The following is an 18,329-nucleotide window of genomic DNA, read 5'->3' as shown; positions in this document are numbered from 1 at the left end:
AACATGTGGATAAAGGTGAACCAGTGGATGTAGTGTATTTGGGTTTTCAGAAGGCGCTTGACAAAGTCATGGGATAGGAGGCGATGTCCTTTCGTGGATTACAAACTGGTTTAAAGACAGGAAACAGAGAGTGGGATTAAATGGCCAATTTTCTCAGTGGAAAAGGGTAAACAGTGGAGTGCCTCAGGGATCTGTACTTGGACTGGTGCTTTTCAATTTATTTATAAATGATCTGGAAAGGAATACGATGAGTGAGGTTATCAAATTTGCAAATGAATCAAAATTATTCAGAGTAGTTAAATCACAAGCAGATTGTGAAACTGCAAGAGGATCTTATTTATTTAGGACTTTTATATACCGATATTCTTGTAACAAGTTACAAATCACTTCAGTTTACATTATAACAAAAAAACCTTTGCAAGAGAATGCATTACATTAAAACAAGGATGAGCAAACTTGGATCAAGTAACATGGTTTAAACATGGGGATTAACTGGAAGAGGTCGACTGCATAAAGAACAGAAAGCTAGAGATGTAGTTCTAGTGGCGAGCAGCTTAACTGACTGAGGTATAAAAGAGTTTACTGTTCGTCTGAGCAAGAGAAGGCTTGGGTGAACAGCCAGGTTTTGAGTCTTTTTTAAAAGTAATTGTGCATCTTTCGATCCGGAGATCTGGCGTGAGAGAGTTCCATTGAGTTGGTCCAGATGTGGAACGCGCTCTCTTTCTTACTGATGTTTTGATGAGGGGGGCATGGAGGGTGTCTCTATACGCTGATCTCACCGGTCTAGAGGGTATTCGTGGTCGAAGTGGGATCTTGAGTTCCAGTGGTGTGATGTTGTGAATGGCTTTGTGAATGATTGTTAGAGTTTTGTATAAAATCCTGAATTTGATTGGGAGCCAGTGGAGATTCCGCAGGATGGGAGTAATATGGTCTCTTCTGTTGGTCTTGGTCAGAATTCTTGCCGTTACGTTCTGTGGCATCTGTAAAGGTTTGATTGTGTTGGAAGGGAGGCCGAGGAGGAATGAATTGCAGTAATCGATTTTTGAAAAAATGATTGCCTGGAGAACTGTGTGGAAGTCCTGGAAGTGGAGGAAGGGTCTCATTCGTTTTAAGACTTGAAGTTTAAAGAAGCAATCCTTTGAGGTGTTATTGATGAAACTTTTGAGGTTCAGATTGTTATCCATGATGACTCCTAGGTTTCTGACTTGAGGGGAGAAAACTGGTTGAATTGAGGGGTGTGTGTTGGTCTCTAGGTCATTTCCGCCTTGGGTGACAAGGAGAAGCTCTTTCTTGTTAGTATTCAGAATCAAATTGAGGCTTGTAAGAAGGTTGTTTATGGATTGAAGGCAGGTGTTCCAGAAATCCAGTGCTTTATCTAGTGAGTCGGTAATCGGTATGAGAATTTGGACGTCATCTGCGTATAAGTAATGAGTTAGATTTAGTTTGGAAAGGAGCTGGCAAAGCGGGAGCAAGTATATGTTGAAAAGAGTTGGCGATAATGAGGATCCTTGTGGGACTCCCAAGGTAGAGCTGATAGGGTGTGACTCTTTATTGTTGATTTTAACCTTATAGAATCTGTTTTGAAGGAACGATCTGAACCAGCTGAGGGCGGTACCTTTGATGCAGATGTCAGATAGTCTATCTAAGAGTATTGAGTGGTTCACTGTTTCAAATGCCGCTGATAGGTCGAGAAGAATTAGAAGACATGGTTGTTTTTTGTCGAGATTTAGAAGGATGGAGTCTGTTAAGGAAATTAGGAGGGATTCTGTATTATGGGATTTGCGGAAGTCGAACTGTGACGGATAGAGGATTTTGTTGTAGTCCAAGAATTCCGAGAGTTGTTTATTTACTATTCTTTCCAAGATTTTGGAGATGAACGGAAGGTTTGCTTTAGGGCGGAAATTGGCTGGGTTGTCTGGAGATAGATTTGGTTTTTTCAGAAGAGGTTTTAGAATAGCAAGTTTAAAGGGGTCAGGGACTTGGCCTTGTGATAGGGAGCAGTTAATCTCTGCAATAGGTTTCGCGATAGCTGGTTTGATCTTCTTCAGAACGTTTTCGACCTCTAAGGAGGAGGTAGGCTCGAAGGTTTCCATGTTTGAAGTCAGGTTTATAGAGGTTGTGATGAGGGGTGTAGGAGTAAGGTCTTTCTTATCCTTAAGCGGCGCGATAAGGTTTGAGATTTTTTCCTTGAAGAATGTAGCTAGTTCCGTGGCTTTGTTTGCCGCTTGCTCATCTGGAATGGTTGTGGGGGATGGTTTGGTGAGGGACGAGACAAGAGAAAATAGAGCTCTTGGGTCGAAAATGAAGTGGTGTATTTTCTGTAAAAAAGAAATCCTTCTTTGTGCGGAGGATGGAGATCCTGTATTGGTGCATAAGAGATTTGAATGCTGTCAGGTTTATTGGTGACGGGTTTTTTCGCCATACGAGTTCTCTGCGTCTGAGTTCTCGCTTGATGTTTTTTAGATCAGGGGTGTACCAAGGTTTTCTGTTGTCTTTGTTTGCTTGTTGGACTTTAGTGGTTAAAGGGCAGGTTAGGTCTGCTATTTTTTTTTAGTGATTTTGGACCAAGAGGATGCGGCCGAGTCTGCATCCGAGAGGTCGAGCTGGTCTATCTCTGACGATAGGTGAGCGCTAATGATGTCCGAATGGAAGATTAAATATAATTTGCCATTTGGATACCCAATGTGGAAAAGTGCAAGGTGTTGCATTCAGGGAAAAATAACATCGTGTAACTACAGCATGGGTTAGGTTCCATATTAGGAGCTACCACCCAGGAAAAAGATCTAGGCATCATTGAAAATCATCAGCTCAGTGTACTGCAGCAGTCAAAAGCAGCAAACAAGGTTAGGAATTATTAGGAAGGGAATGGTGAATAAAACTGAAAATGTCATAATGCCTCTGTGTCGCTCCATGGTGAGACCGCACCTTGAGTACTGCGTACAATTCTGGTCACCGATTCTCAAAAAAAGATATAGTTACACAGGAGAAAATACAGAGAAGGGCGACCAAAATGATAAAGGGGATGGAACAGCTCCCCTAGGAGGAAAGGCTAAAGAGATTAGGGCTGTTCAGCTTGGAGAAGAGATAGCTGAAGGGGGATATGATAGAGGTCTTTAAAATCATGAGGTCTAGAACAGGTAGATGTGAATTGGTTATTTACTCTTTCGGATAATATAAGGACTTGTGGGCAGTCCATGAAGTTAGCAAGAAGCACATTTAAAACTAATTGGAGAAAATTATTTCACTCAGTGCAAAAGTAAGCTCTGGAATTTGTTGCCAGAGGATGTGGTTAGTGCAGTTAGTGTAACTGGTTTAAGAAAGGTTTGGAGAAGTCCATTAACTGTTACTAATCAAGCTGACTTAGGGAATAGCCTCTGTTATTATTGGCATCAGTAGCATGGGATCTACTTAGTGTTTGGGTACTTGCAAGCCTGGTTTGGCCTCTGTTGGAAACAGGATGCTGGGCTTGATGGACTTTTGGCCTGACTCAGTATGGCAATTTCTTATGTTCTTAAGGGTCTCTGCATACTAGGGCTTGTATCTCCAAGATATGTCTAGCTGAGCAAATGGCCACAAAGGCAGCCATTTTTAAGCCAAGATCTTTTAGAGATGACAGCCTTATTGGCTCAAAGGGAGGATCTGCTAAGGCCCTAAGAACCAGATTAAGGTTCCATGAGCCTAAAGGGGAATCAGAGATGTTTAGCCTGCTTCCTCAGAGAGAATATGTCCAGATATGTGGCGACTTACAAGTCCTTAATCCGCCTTCTGTTGCAGCCTGCACTTTCAGGGAGCTAAGAGACAAACTTTTGTCAAGTACTTTTTGGATAAAATCCAGAATGCATGCTATATCTACTCTCCAACAGGGAGACGGTACAAGTTTGACAGAAAATCTTGAATAAGCACCAGAAGTGGTTATAAACCTTTAACATGGCCAAAATTATTATGGGGGAATAGCACACTTGCTCTTTAAAGGGCTAGACCATAAAAGAGAATGGAGACAGGTCTTCCACTGGAATTAGACCTTGCCATAAGCCATCACATACTCTGGGGAGATGTTTCGAGATTCCCACGAGTAGCTTTATCAGGTTTGCACACCATGATCTCTCGGCCACTCCAGTGTGATCAGAATTGCTAGGGAAGTATGATCTTCCACTTTAAGTGTCCTGCCTATCAAGAGCCAAAGTAAGACAAAGGAGTATGTCGTTCAGCCAAAGCCTTATCGGGTTCCTTCCTTTGGCTGAAGATCTTATCTGTATTGATATTTCTTCATCAAGTCCATTGCAGGTGGCCCTCATTTGACAATACAGTTTCTGCCTCCATACTATGATATGAAATGCTTCCTGGTCAAGTTCCCATTCTCCAGAATCTAGCCTGTTTGTCCTGAGAAAGTCAGCTTGAACATTCTCAATTTCTGCAGTGTAAAATACGGATAGGAGACTTAGATTTGGTTCTGCCCATCTGAATAGAAGGCCCACTTCTGCTGCTAGTACCTGACTGCGAGTGCTTTCTTGTTTCTTTATATATGCTACTGCCATGGCATTGTCTGATAGGATCCTGACCACCTGTCCTTTGATTTATTTATTTATTTAACATTTTTCTATACCGATCTTCATGAAAAGGATTCATATCAAACCGGTTTACATGGAACTAGGGGTCTAATTAAATGAAAAACCAATAATAATTATATAATTAGGTAATCAAATAACAAGTAGGTCAAAGCAAGTAAAGTTACATCTAACAAGGAGATAGAACTTGGGAGGCTAGAGTAGCCAGGAAGTAGAAATACAGCGGCAAAACTATAAGTTAAATACTTGTGAAGTATACTGGGCCTGGTGAGAGCGTCTCGTCAGTAGGGCAGAGTCCGGATTGACCTTGTAGATTTTAGGGGAAGGCTTGTAGAAATAGCCAAGTCTTAAGTTTTCTTCAGAAGGTAGGAAGGCAGGGTTCCGGTCTAAGGTCTATCAGTAGATTGTTCCAAATGACGGGGCCTGCAGTGGAGAATGCACGTTCTTTGGTTGAAGTTAGGCGGGTGGATTTAGTTGGTGGGACTTGTAGGGTACCTTTATAAGCTTCTCTGATGGGTCTTGCTGATGAGTAGAGTTTGAGAGGGATATGAAGGTCTAGTGGGAGTTGATTGTGGATGGTTTTGTGGATTATGGTGATTGTTTTGTGTAGGATTCTGTATTTTATTGGCAGCCAGTGAAGGTTTCGGAGTATGGGGGTGATATGTGCACGTCGGTTGGTGTTGGTTAAGATTCTGGCTGCTGCGTTCTGGAGCATCTGTAGAGGTTTGGTGGTGGAGATGGGGAGCCCCAGAAGTAAGGCGTTACAGTAGTCCGTTTTAGAGAAAAGCGTTGACTGGAGGACCGTTCTGAAGTCCTGGAAGTGGAGCAAGGGTTTGAGTCTTTTCAGTACTTGAAGCTTATGGAAACCGTCTCTAGTGATATTGCTGATTGATTTCTTTAAATTCAGATGATTATCTATGATTACTCCTAAGTCCCTTGCTTGAGTGATCTGGTTGTTGGGGAGTGGTTGATTAGCACTGATCGAGTTGGTGGTTATTAGTAGGATCTCTGTTTTGGCTGCATTAAGAACCAGGTTCAGGCTAGTGAGGAGGTTGTTAATGGACTTGAGGCAATTTTCCCAGAAGGTAAGCGTTTTTGGGAGGGGTTCTTTGATGGGGATCAATATCTGAACGTCATCTGCATAAAGGTAGTGTATTAAATTAAGGCTAGTGAGCAGCAAGTAGATATTGAAGAGGGTAGGAGATAGTGAAGATCTTTGTGGGACGCCTAGCGTAGATTTGACATTTGGGGATTCTTTATTATTGATTTTAACCTTGAAACTTCTGTTGTTGAGGAAAGAGTTGAACCATCTGAGTGCAAGTCCAGTTATTCCGATGTCTGAGAGGCGGTTTAGAAGGATGGTGTGGTTCACGGTATCGAAAGCCGCAGAGATGTCTAGGAGGATAAGTAGGTGAGAAAGCCCTTTGTCTAGGCCCATAAGGATGTGATCAGATAGGGAGATAAGGAGGGTTTCTGTGTTGGATGATTTACGGAAGCCGTACTGGGAAGGGTATAGGATTTTATGTTCCTCCAGGAAGTCTGAGAGTTGGGTGTTCACTACTCTTTCTGTAAGTTTCACTAGGAAAGGGAGGTTAGATATAGGTCTGAAATTAGATAGTTCTTTTGTGTCCAGGTTGGGTTTCTTCAAGAGTGGTTTGAGGGAAGCCGATTTTAGCTCATCCGGGTAGATTCCTTGGGTTAGGGAGCAATTAATGATGTTAGTCAGAGCTCTGGAGATAGTGCCTGGGATGAAGAGCAGCAGTTTAGTTGGGATGTGATCCGTGGGGTGGCTGGATGGTTTCAGTTTCTTGAGGATGGATTCAATCTCCAGAGGGGTTGTGGGCTCGAAGGAGTCGAGTTTGGTTCCAATGTAAGGTGTAGTGTTGTAGTTTAGGGCCGGGGGTGTTGAGTTGGTAGGGAGAAGTGCAAGAGTGTTTGTAATTTTATCCTGAAAGAAGAGTGCTAGCTCATTTGCTTTGGATTGAGCCTGTTCATCTGGGATGGTAGGGGCTGAGGGTTTAGTAAGTTGAGATACATAGGAGAACAGGGCCCTGGCATCATATTTTATATCGTGGATTCTGCTGGCATAAAATTCTTTTTTTGTCTGTAAAATAGAGATCTTGTAGAGATGGAGGGAGCGTTTGTAATCGGATATCGTAGTGGTGTTGGGATTCTTACGCCATATGCCTTCTTTGTGTCTAAGGTCTTGTTTCATCTGTTTGAGTTCTGGAGAGAACCAGGGTTGTTTCCTTTTTTGTGTCCAATTGATGATTTTTGTCGTTTTGGGGCATAGTTTATTGGCTATTGACTCTGTGATATTGTGCCAGGATAGGAGGGCTGAGCTGGGGTTGGAGATATCCAGGTTGGGGAGTTCTTTGGATAGATATTAACTAAGAGTGTCGGAGGCACATGGTTTCCGGAAGTGGATGGTAGAGTGAGGTTGAAGCTGAAAGGGGTTTGCTTGCGTGGTGAGGGTAGCTGATATCAAGGAATGGTCTGACCAGGAGACGGGAGTGCAGTCTGGGAAGTTATTGTATGATAGGTTTGAGTTTATGAAGATGAGGTCGAGCGTGTGTCCTGCTTTATGGGTGGGTTTATTAATCATTTGTTCAAAGCCCATCGCCCTGAGTGTGGTGAGGAAGGTTTCACAGTTGGGAGAGAGCGGCGAGGTGTCCACATGTAGATTGAAGTCTCCTAGTATCATGGCTGGAGAGTCTGTGTTGATGTGTTTGGCAATGGTTTCTATGAGGGGGGAGGCATCAGAGTCTAGTATTCCTGGTGGAGCGTATACTAGAAGAATTTGAATATGTTTTGACTTAAACAGACCAAGTTCCAGTTTTTTTGAGGAGGTCTTGATTGGTTGCTGGTTGAGCTTGAGTTCTTTTTTGGAGACTAGGAGCAGCCCTCCTCCTCTTATTTTGTGTCTTGGGATTGAGAAAAAGTCGTATAGGTGCATCGGAAGTTGGTTTAACAGGGGAGTGTCGGAACTTTTTAACCATGTTTCTGTGATGGCACAGACATCTGGTTTGGAATCCAGCAGATAATCATTGAGGATGTGGGTTTTTTTTGGAAGGGATTGCGAGTTGAAGAGGGTTAGAGTGAATACAGTGAGTCCTAATAGCTGGGTGAGGGGAGAAATCATGATAGGGATGAGTGATCTCTTGGTGTGGTTCTGAGTTCGTTGTAGAAATCTTGAGTGGTGATGAATGATAGGGATGGGGTATGTTTGCATGGTGCTTTCTCTGATAGTGAAGCAAAAGAATGGTTGTTGTGTGTATGAGCTGTATATAGTGGCCTTTAAGTTTCTTGTTTGAGTCTGTCTTAGAAGTGATTGTAGGTGGTTGGATGAGTGTGTTTGGGAATTGATTGAAGGTAGGGAGATGTTTGAGAGAGATGATGATGAGATGAGAGAGATGAATGAGTCAATCTGTGGTTGATTGGAGATGGGCGACGAATGAGTTTTGTCTGAGGTTGATTGGTGTCAGAGCTTGAGTGGTGAGGAGTCTGTGGTGAGACCCTGGGATCAAGTTGGGTGTTGGGGGCTTGCCCTTATGATGAAGCGAGGATTGCACATATAGATGGCTGGTTGAGAAGTTGATTTTAAGTAGGTCTGGCTGTTGTTGACAAATGAGGTGCCTGTATGTGCTGGTCACAGCTGGGAGGATGCTAGATGAATGTTGGAGGTGGGTTGGTGATGGTAGATGCTGATGAGTGCAGGATGTCGAGTGCTGGATGAATGCTGTTCGAGGTTGGACGGATGAAGGATGGAAGCTGAGGAATGCAGGGTGGAGGTTCGGAAGAATTGTGTAGGGGGTGGTGGCAGGTGGGATGGTCTCTGTCCTAGAGGCTCACAAAGGGGCACACTAAGGGGCAGGCCCCTTAGGTTGCGCCCCTTTGGGCGCGCGCCGCCGCCAGCGTCTCTGCAAATTTAAAGGTCCTCAGTCGGCTCCTGATAGGCCGGCTGAGGTAGTGGGGGCGCGGCAGAAAACTCACCGCTGGTTCCTGCCTTTAGCGTCGCCTCGTGAGATTTTCTTATTTTTTCTTTTTTAATTCTCTGAGCACTCCCTCCGCGCGGCTCACCCTCGGGGGTGAGCGGGCTCTTGCCCCGAATGGGCGGCACCGACCGCGCGAGCCCCGGAGGAGATTAATAGCAGGAAAAAAAAGGTAGTGTGTCTGATAGCCCTCGTTTCCAATTTATTTATTAATAATGTCACTTCTGACTTTGCCCACTGGCCCTGTGCCATCTGAACTTTGCAAATGTGCTCCCCAGCTTACTGTACTGGCATCCATGGTTATGGTGATTCAGGACGGATGGTCAGACCACTATCCTGGGTAAGAGGTTCGCGGGACCAGCACAACAGGAGAAATTGTTGCAAGCAATGCATAGAATCTCTGGCCCATAAGGCCCAAAAGATGAAGGTAGTCCTAAATTTTGGGTGTTTTAGCTCAGAACTGCTGTTCCTACACTATCAGCTTGACCATTCTCTTTGTGGTACAGGTAACTCTTCCCTTTGCTGTACTAAAGAGGGTCTCTAGAAATTCTAGGGATTTGGTAGGGTGCAAAATGCTTGACACAGTTTACCACCTAGCCTAGTTGTTCCATTAACTGCAGAACTGTATTTGAGGCTTGCTGGCTTTCCTAGAAAGACTTGGCTCTGATAAGCCAATTGATCAGGTGGGGTACTATCAGAATTACCCCGTTTGCAGAGTGCAGCCACCACCACCATCACTTTGGTGAAAGTCCATGGGGCAGTCGCAAGACCAAAAAGATGATCTTGGAACTGGAAAGGTTCGCCCAAGACAAGAATTGCAAAAGACTTTGGTGGGTATCTCATATCCAAATAAGCAAATAGCCTTCCGTTAGATCCAGGGATACTAGGCACCTCCCTTTCTTACCAACATAATAACAGAGCAGTCTCAATTTTAAAATGGGGTACCCTGAGACATTTGTGATGACTTATCTAGAACTGGGTGAAAGGAACCATTCTTCTTTGGGACAAAAAAAAATAGATTGAATATATACCTTGTTCCCATCCCCCTGAAGGAATCGTGACTACTACATGCAAATTTTGTAACTTTGTTAATGTGGTTTTTATTGCCTCTCTCTTGGCCAAAGAACAACAGGGAGAGGCCATAACACCTCAGGAACTGGTGACAACAGTTCTAGGGATTATCCCTTTTGGAAGATGTCTAAGACTCAGTCGTCTTAAGTAATGTGGATCCATTAGGTGTAGAAGTGCTGGAGGTGTCCCCACACCAGTATTATCATGGGACAGACCCACCAAATGTCACTGGTGTGGACACCTGGAGCTGCAGCTATGGCAGAGTCCCTATTGCTCCTTGAAAGGAATGGAAATTTCCTTTGATGGACTGCTGGGGAATGTATTTTCTTGGTTAAAACTTTTGGGAATCCCAGAAGCATAAGAACATAAGAAATTGCCATGCTGGGTCAGACCAAGAGTCCATCAAGCCCAGCATCCTGTTTCCAACAGTGGCCAAACCAGGCCACTAGAACCTGACAATTACCCAAACACTAAGAAGATCCCATGCTACTGATGCAATTAATAGCAGTGGCTATTCCCTAAGTAAAATTGATTAATAGCCGTTAATGGACTTCTCATCCAAGAACTTATCCAAACCTTTTTTGAACCCAGCTACACTAACCACATCCTCTGGTAACAAATTCCAGAGCTTTATTGTGCGTTGAGTGAAAAAGAATTTTCTCCGATTAGTCTTAAATGTGCTACTTGCTAACTTCATGGAATGCCCCCTAGTCCTTCTATTATTCGAAAGTGTAAATAACTGAGTCACATCTACTCGTTCAAGACTTGCCAGGTTCTTATGGACTGGATTGGCCACTGTTGGAGACAGGATGCTGGGCTTGATGGACCCTTGGTCTGACCCAATATGGCATGTTCTTATATAGTTGCGAATGTACAGAGAAGGGCAACCAAAATGATAAAGGGGATGGAACAGCTCCCCTATGAGGAAAGGCTGAAGAGGTTAGGGCTGTTCAGCTTGGAGAAGAGACAGCTGAGGGGAGATATGATAGAGGTCTTTAAGATCAAGAAAGGTCTTGAATGAGTAGATGTGAATCGGTTATTTACACTTTTGAATAATAGAAGGACTAGGGGGCATTCCATAATGTTAGCAAGTAGCACATTTAAGGCTAATTGGAGAATATTCTTTTTCACTCAACGCAGAATAAAGCTCTGGAATTTGTTGCCAGAGGATGTGGTTAGTGCAGTTAGTGTAGCTGGGTTCAAAAAAGTTTGGATAAGTTCTTGGAGGAGAAATCCATTAACTGCTATTAATCAAGTTTACTTAGGGAATAGCCACTGCTATTAATTGCATCAGTAGCATGGGATCTTCTTAGTGTTTGGGTAATTGCCAGGTTCTTATGGCCTGGATTGGCCACTGTTGGAAACAGGATACTGGGCTTGATGGATCCTTGGTCTGACCCAGCATGGCAATTTTATGTTCTTAAGGCAAAGGAAGGCTATTTAAACAAATAAAGAAAATCTCTAAATGCTTGCAGCTAGCAGTTTCAGCTGTCAAACATTGTTAAGAAGTGGTCGTTACAGTATCTTCTGTGGGTGTGGCCAAGCAGCTCAATTTTGGTTTCATCAGTCCAAAGCACTTTGCTCCATAATATTTCAGGTGGATCAAGGTTTCTACCATACCGAACAGTTCCACCCGTAACCGGCTTTGAATTCCCCAGCTGGAGAAGCATATCATAAATAAACAGGGATCATGACCTTGCCGATGATGTTGTGTATAATTTAAACAATGACTTTTGTGACGAGGTCGCCGAAACAGTTTCCTTCTGAAAACTCGACCATTGTTGGGTTAGCGACACTGTGCTATGCACCTGTGGACAGCTTCACCCCTTCAGCAAATCATTTTCAGCCACCTGTGGGGGCTGTTTCGCAGCCCTGACCAGTTTTCAGGCAGCTCCAGAGATTCTTCTCGATCTGCAAGATACTTCAACAATTCTCTTTAACTTTCATTTCTCGGGGTTTCTGACAGTTGAAACTGGAGCTGGAAGGGTTTGGAGATTTTTTTTTTGTTTTTTTAATAGCCTTCCCCCCCTGCTTTGTAAGAGTGAATTACCTTCATTTTTAAATGCTCAGACAGCTGCTGCTTAGATGAGCTCATAGTTGTTGAAAAGTAGAGAACAATAATAAAATTCACAGCCAGAGAGGTTAGAAGAGTCAGAGTATGTATGTTATATTGTAACTCACATTAGAGCGTTTGCTGGTAAGCAAAGAAACAAATGCAATAAATAAATTAGTATTATCTATTTGGGTTTCTGATTTTACATTTTAACCAACAAATCCTGATGAAACACCCAATGTGTACACCGGTGTTTATTAGACAAAGACCAGAAACCCCCACTTCCCCTAGTACTCTCTCACCCCTCCTTTGCCTACCCTGGATCCTCTGGCTTTGCTTTGTGCCTTTCCAAGCTAAGGGACTCCTCATCTGCACAAATGTATACATCTGAGTCAATGACAGTACCTGAGCTGTGAAACACCAACTTCTGGTACCCGCAGAGCTGGGAAACAGACACCTGAAACCAGAAGCCCTGATTTTAAATAGGACTCCTTTGCTCTTCCCCTCCGTTCTGTAGTGCGATACTGTTCCCATGAGATGGGTGCTTTTCATTCTATAACTGCTACTTCATTCCTCTCGGCTACGTCTAATACCGTCAGAGCGCACACACACACTGCGTTCGTGGCTTGGGGAAGCCAACGTGCCAAGCAAGATCCAGAAGACCACTCTACCAAAATGTTGTATAATTGATTTATAAAGAAGATAATTAGCTTGAAAAACACAACAGTTTACGATTATGTATGCTTGCAATTAGTCAACTAATCTTGTAAAGGAAACCAGGCAAATTGTTTTTTGTTTTGTTTTTTTACTACTGTTTGTATGTCTCGTCTTTCCTAAGAGGAGTCTGATGGGCCTTGCTTTGGGAATATTTGTAATCCCTACTTTTCTCCTCCTCCATTGAAAGCTTTCACCGTATATTTAAGATTTAAAAAGTAACCAATAAAAATGGCCAATAAAGTCAATAAAAATGTTATAATGCATTTTTCATGGACAGATGTGTGGTCCACAGAGCTTAGACCTCTTAGCATTATAAAATTCCTGTCTATAATTAATTCCGATTGAATAAGCCACATTGATAACAAGTCTATGCAGGCAGATTTCTCCTCTTTATTTTCTTGTTTTATTTTGCTTGATGTTTTAATACTTTGTCTTAAATTTCCCTCTTGGTTTTTAAATAAAATGTATTTATTTATTTTTAATTGCCAGTTGATTTGGTGGAGCATGACATCAACATCATGAGCCAGTGTTTGGTGGAGCAAGCTACACGACTCTTCTTCCTTTTGAGGAACTGATTTTCTTATCCTGCTTGCCCAGGTCCATTTGCAATACCGAGGGAATGTCTATACATACAGGGTAACTTTCCTTGCCAGCGAGCTTCTGCTTTTCCCAAATACTTTCATAGCCTCGTTGGTCCACTTCTATAGAGCATGCATAGCATCTACATCACCGATAATTCAATAACGTTATTTTCCAATATATGCTCTTCCTTCCAGTTTACGTAATTTTTTTGTCTTCCATAGAGTTTCTGTCCAGTTTTATAACATCTTACTGATAACGTATGATGCGTTTCTTTGTTGCTTTTTAGTGTTGGTTACATACTGATAATAAACTGTGATGCTAAGATGTATCTGACAGACAAAGGCACTGCATCATTTTAAACTCCTATTTGAAAATTTCGGGCTTGGCGACTGTGTTCTAATCTAGTAACTGTTTTAGTGCTACAATATATAAAAATCTTTTTGCATACATTTTTACGTAGCAACATAGCAAACGATGGCAGATAAAGACCACAATGGCCCATCCAGTATGCCCAGCAAAGTGTGTAGGATTGTAACTACCACTCCCAGCCAAAGAAGCACAAAAATCAGACTGCCCCAGCCCTACTGCCATCATGAATTAACTGATCAAACTTTGATGAATGAAAACATAGTGAAACTGTATGTTTACTGTAAAACATGCCCAGATAGCTCCTTTGAATACTCCCTTGCCGCTCCATGCAGAAACGTTTCACCAGAAGTTACCATAGGTTACCCCGGTTCTTTATTTCCATCTTCTTGCCATAGGGATCATCTGTACAGTTATCCCATCCCCTTTTTGAATTCCGTTGCTGTTCTTGTCCTCACCACCTCCTTCCAGGAGGGGATTCCAGGCCTCCATCACCCTTTCCATGAAAACAATAATTTCCTGACGTTATTCCCCGAGTCTACTCCTTCATATCATGACCCCTAGTTCTACAGCTTCCTTTCCATTGGAAGAGGTTTGAATCTTGTCCATTACTATACCTTTCAGGTATTTCAAAGTCTGTATCATATCCCCCATCTTTCCTCTCTTCTAAAGAATAAATATTTAGGTCCTTCAGTTTCATCTCATGTGTCTCTTAGTGCAGACCTCATGCCATTTTGGTTGTCTCTCTCTGGTCCACTTCTAATTGGTCTCTATTCTTTCTGAGATTTCAGTAGTTAAGTTTTTTCCAATATTAATCACATCTTATACAATGTATTACCCTTACACATTTAATGTGAAAATAATGCAGTACAAAGTAAGAGAAACAAATATGCATTTGCTGGCTGGTCGTTGATGCTACTCTATACAAAGTACAATGTTTCTACGCTTTTTACATTAAGGAAGCAAAGCCCTGAAGTGAAGCTGCTGGACTCGAGAGTCACCTCTGCATATAAGTGACACGATTTAGACATTTGCGTTCCTACGCCCACTCTCCACAAATGTAAAACTTTGGTTCTTGAAAGAATGATTTTATTTTACTCGTCAACCATAAGGTGCTTTTACTTTTTCCCTAAATACAGTCGTTTGTGCCTGAAACAGGACCACACTGGGACGTCCTCCATAGGGTTTCTGTTCACAAGACTTAATGTAACTTGTGAACCAGTTCACGTCTGCTCTATGTTTTTTGATGGCCGACTGCTTTTCATTATTCCTTTTCTATACAGATACACACATACATTGCCCTTTAGAAATGTAAGTTTTGTAGCAATAAAAGGATTTGGATTTTTCTGGTGACCCCTCACAATTAATTGTCATACTTTGTCTGGGGCCTCAACAGCATTTCATTTCTTCCAAGCTATTATTCCATATTTTCCCTCCCTATATTTAGTGCAGTGGGATGCGCCTTCTTTCTTCTGCCACAACTTTCATTGACCAACCCTCAAAATTCATAAGAAAATCTGAATTGCAGGCCCCTCAATTCCACTGCCTTCACTTCTTTTATGATGTGCTGCTCTGCTGAACAGAGCCGGCAGGAAGACTGTACTGGACCAGGGACCAAAAAAAAAGAAGGGGAGATTTTAACAGAAAACCAGCAAGAGGCTTAGTGAATCAGGTGTTAAGACAACTACCCCTCTGAATATTTTACATTAGCAGCTCCTCTTTATAACAAAACCCCCTTTTCAGTGGTCCTTTTTGGCTGGAATCACTTGTGTCTCAAAAGATGCTTATCTAGAAAACCTGTCCAATTCTTTGATTCACAGGCTCCAATCCCAGCCACGGCAATTCAACCCATAATCCTTCCGTGGCAGCTAAAATGAGTACCAATGCTTGAGTAGTAACAGACGCATGCCAGGTCTATAGCTATGTGGGCAAGAAAAACAGAGCAGACTCAATGGGCCAGTTGCTCTTTTTCTGTCACCATCTATTACACTGCTATGTTATGCATAATACTTTTTTTCAATACAAAATTCACTTCAGCATCGCACTCCAAAAATTGTTCTTGTCCAATATGTGTTATGGCATTCAAGCTCTGCTTTAAAAAAAACAAAACAAGAAAACAACCCAAGAATAATCCTGCTTATGATTGTGATAATGACTAACCAATTTAGAGCGTGATCACTGCCTTTCCAGTGCATGGCGCTACCATTATGTTAGCTATGTTGTAGGAGTTGTGCTGGTACGTCAGAAAGCTACATGCATTGTACGTTCCAATATCTTTCAATTCAGCAACCCTTGAGAGTTATAAGAAAACCTGCCTTGCACCTCCATTCCCTACGTCCTCCCCCCCCCCCCAAGACTTTCACTTATTCTACAGGGCACTACTCTGAACAGAAGTCAGCAAAAAGGCTGTACTAGACCTGGGACTGCAAGCCTGCAGGAGTAGGTGGCAGGTCTGCCGCAAGGAGTGCGAGCCTAAACCCCCTTCATAAATCTCACAACTGGTAAAGCCTTCCTGCCAGCTCTGTTCAGCAAAGCAATGTCCTGCACATTTCACAAATATCATTGGCAATTTGCTTACAAGTAGTATTCTTCATCACCACCACCATGATGGCATATTTAGGGCTCATTTTGCTGGCCTTGGAAGTCAAAGCAAATTATAGATTAGGATTATTTTATGGTATCATAGTGGATGTCACAAGTTGGCACTACAGGAGCAAAGACTGGAAATGGGTTACAGCTAGAAGACAGACTACAGTGGAATACAGAATAGTTGCAGCAATTTAGAAACAGTAAGGCAGTACAGCATAGTTGGTTACATACAATACAACTATTAGTTGTAATTAGCATAATATAGTATAGTGGCTAAGTAACAGGTAATAAATAGAGCTCCAATTCGGTTACCTAAAGATTAACTACAGCATTCCTTCAGGTTGTGGTGGTTAATGGGTTTGTATTAGTGGTGGACAGAGATTTCTATACAAAGTTAGCAAGGTCTTTGTCTCTTCTTGGAGCCAAATACTGCTTCAGAAAAAAAAACATGTTTTCACCAGCCTTCTTAAGGACAACATGTCAGGACAAATCTAATGGGGGGGGGGGGGACAGTAGAAAGTTTCATAGGATTGCAACTACTGTTCCCTCTAAGCTGTGTGGATGCACACAGGTAATGAATCCCATGCACACAGTAAAACACAGCACACACAAGAAATCCCAATATTTGCATTATACTGACTCAAGTGCACAAATCTGAACTTTGCTTATAAAAAATTGCACAATAAAAACATTTTTGTGCATATAGTCTTTCAAAAATTTGAGGGAACATTTGTTGGCACCAGTCCTATGGATATTCTTTTCCTTGTGTTAACAAGGTGCATTATTAGAAAAGGTCACTATTAGTAAGTCCATGGCAAAATGTAACAGGTGAGTGGATTGTTATGTATGGGGTTAAAGGATCTGCTGAAATAATGTGGTGCTAGGCCATTGAGTGCTTTAATGGTGAGGATTAGGAGTTTGAATTTGGTATGATACGGTAGTATGTTTGTTGCATTAACTCACTCACAGTTCCAGCCCTGCTAAAAACCTTCCTGCCAGCTGTAATTCTAAGTTTTATACCACCATTCCAATCATGTGTTCATGATGGTGCACAATAGCAAAATATATACAATAAAGTCCATAATCTTTAAATTCCTCTGTTTCCCTAGGCCTAAATTAATCTACTATGCATAAAAACATGAATCTAAAAACAGAGTACATCTTTTCAGAAACTCTGTGCACTACACCTCCCATTTCAGGACTATCACACCAGCATCGGAATTACCAAAAGATAATGATGCACAGGAGTTTTAGAGCCCATGGGTCCCCTCTTTCAGATGAAATACTTTTCGCCCTATATGGATTACCACTTTATTAACTTTTGCTCGGTATTCTACAACACAAAAGCATTCCCAAAGGATGTGGATGGTTGCGGCATTAGCAAGATGCACCCACGGCAGCAGCGTTTCCTACAAGCAAAGTCCATTGGCAGGTGGACGCGATCCCCTGCTATCCTATGGCCAGCGATCAGTTTTCCGAATTAACCATTCCTTTCATCTCGAGACTGCACCCGCGTTCCGCCCACCCCACCCCCAAAAAAGGATGGGAGACTCTCATCGGCCGTACCCTCATGATGGGAACTTTCGACCTCACCAGGCTCAAAGAGGAGGGGAACGTCCTGCGCCTCCCAAATATCAGGCACCGAATAAATCCCTCTCCGTCTCCGGTAGAAAGTGCATTCCAGACGGCGAGCGCTTCCACCCGTACAAAGCAGACGGAGCCTTCACGGCCGCCTCTCAATGGAGCCCCTCGGCCAAAGACCAAAGCAACTGCCCCGACGCGCCCAAACCCTCCCGCCCCGTATAAATAAAGATGCGCTCACCTCACCCTGTCCGGACGTCCTGGTGTCCAGGCCTGACGCGGCCCCGCCCCCTTGACGTCATCGCGCTCCCCCGCCGGCGTGAAGTCATCGTCATGCTCCGCCCCTGCCTTTAGTCGCCTCGCCCAGTGATGCCAAGTTGGGCAATTCCCCCTCCCCCCCACACACACACACACCGTTATGCGGGAAAAAGATTTTTGTACGGATTGGGCTAGTTTTGGGCTGGGCGGCTGAGTGTTAGCAGCTGTCTATGTTGCCGGTGCCCTTTTGCCTTGCCTCCAGCAGCCCAGCCAGCTGTCGCAGAATGATGACTCACAAGCAGCAGCAGCAGCAGCAGCAGCCAATCAGAGGTGACAGGAACAGCAGAGCAGATGCAGAAAGGTCGCTGCACAAGACGGCAGGAAGAGGAAGGTTCATGCAGTTGCAGAGAGCTTTGTCAGCACAGCTTCTTTGTGGTGCTCTCAGCTTTTGAAAAAAAACGGAGCTTTCACCTCTGAACCTGCTGAAGTTTTCTTCATCTGAGCTCTGAAGCCGAAGCTGCTAACCTCCCCACTTTACCCTGCTGAAGCCTCCTA

General features: G+C 43.1%; 1 protein-coding gene across 3 annotated transcripts in view; it reads right to left on the bottom strand.

Moving 5' to 3' along the window:
- LOC115095977 (leucine-rich repeat protein SHOC-2-like) overlaps nucleotides 1-17,798 on the bottom strand; it is a 101,774-nt gene extending 83,976 nt beyond the window's left edge. Inside the window, exon 1 of one of the 3 annotated variants that reach the window (XM_029610370.1) lies at nucleotides 17,758-17,798. The gene's annotated coding sequence lies outside the window, so the exon portion shown is untranslated. Of the gene's footprint in view, nucleotides 1-17,501; nucleotides 17,707-17,757 lie in introns of those variants that run through there. The other 2 variants (XM_029610368.1, XM_029610369.1) reach the window with 2 other exon arrangements.
- Nucleotides 17,799-18,329: the final 531 nt, after the last annotated feature.

The sequence above is a fragment of the Rhinatrema bivittatum genome, chromosome 7 (genome assembly GCF_901001135.1).
Source record: "Rhinatrema bivittatum chromosome 7, aRhiBiv1.1, whole genome shotgun sequence".
Lineage (NCBI taxonomy): Eukaryota > Metazoa > Chordata > Amphibia > Gymnophiona > Rhinatrematidae > Rhinatrema > Rhinatrema bivittatum.
Note: the sequence above shows the minus strand (reverse complement) of the source record. Positions and strands in the feature narration are given on the sequence as shown.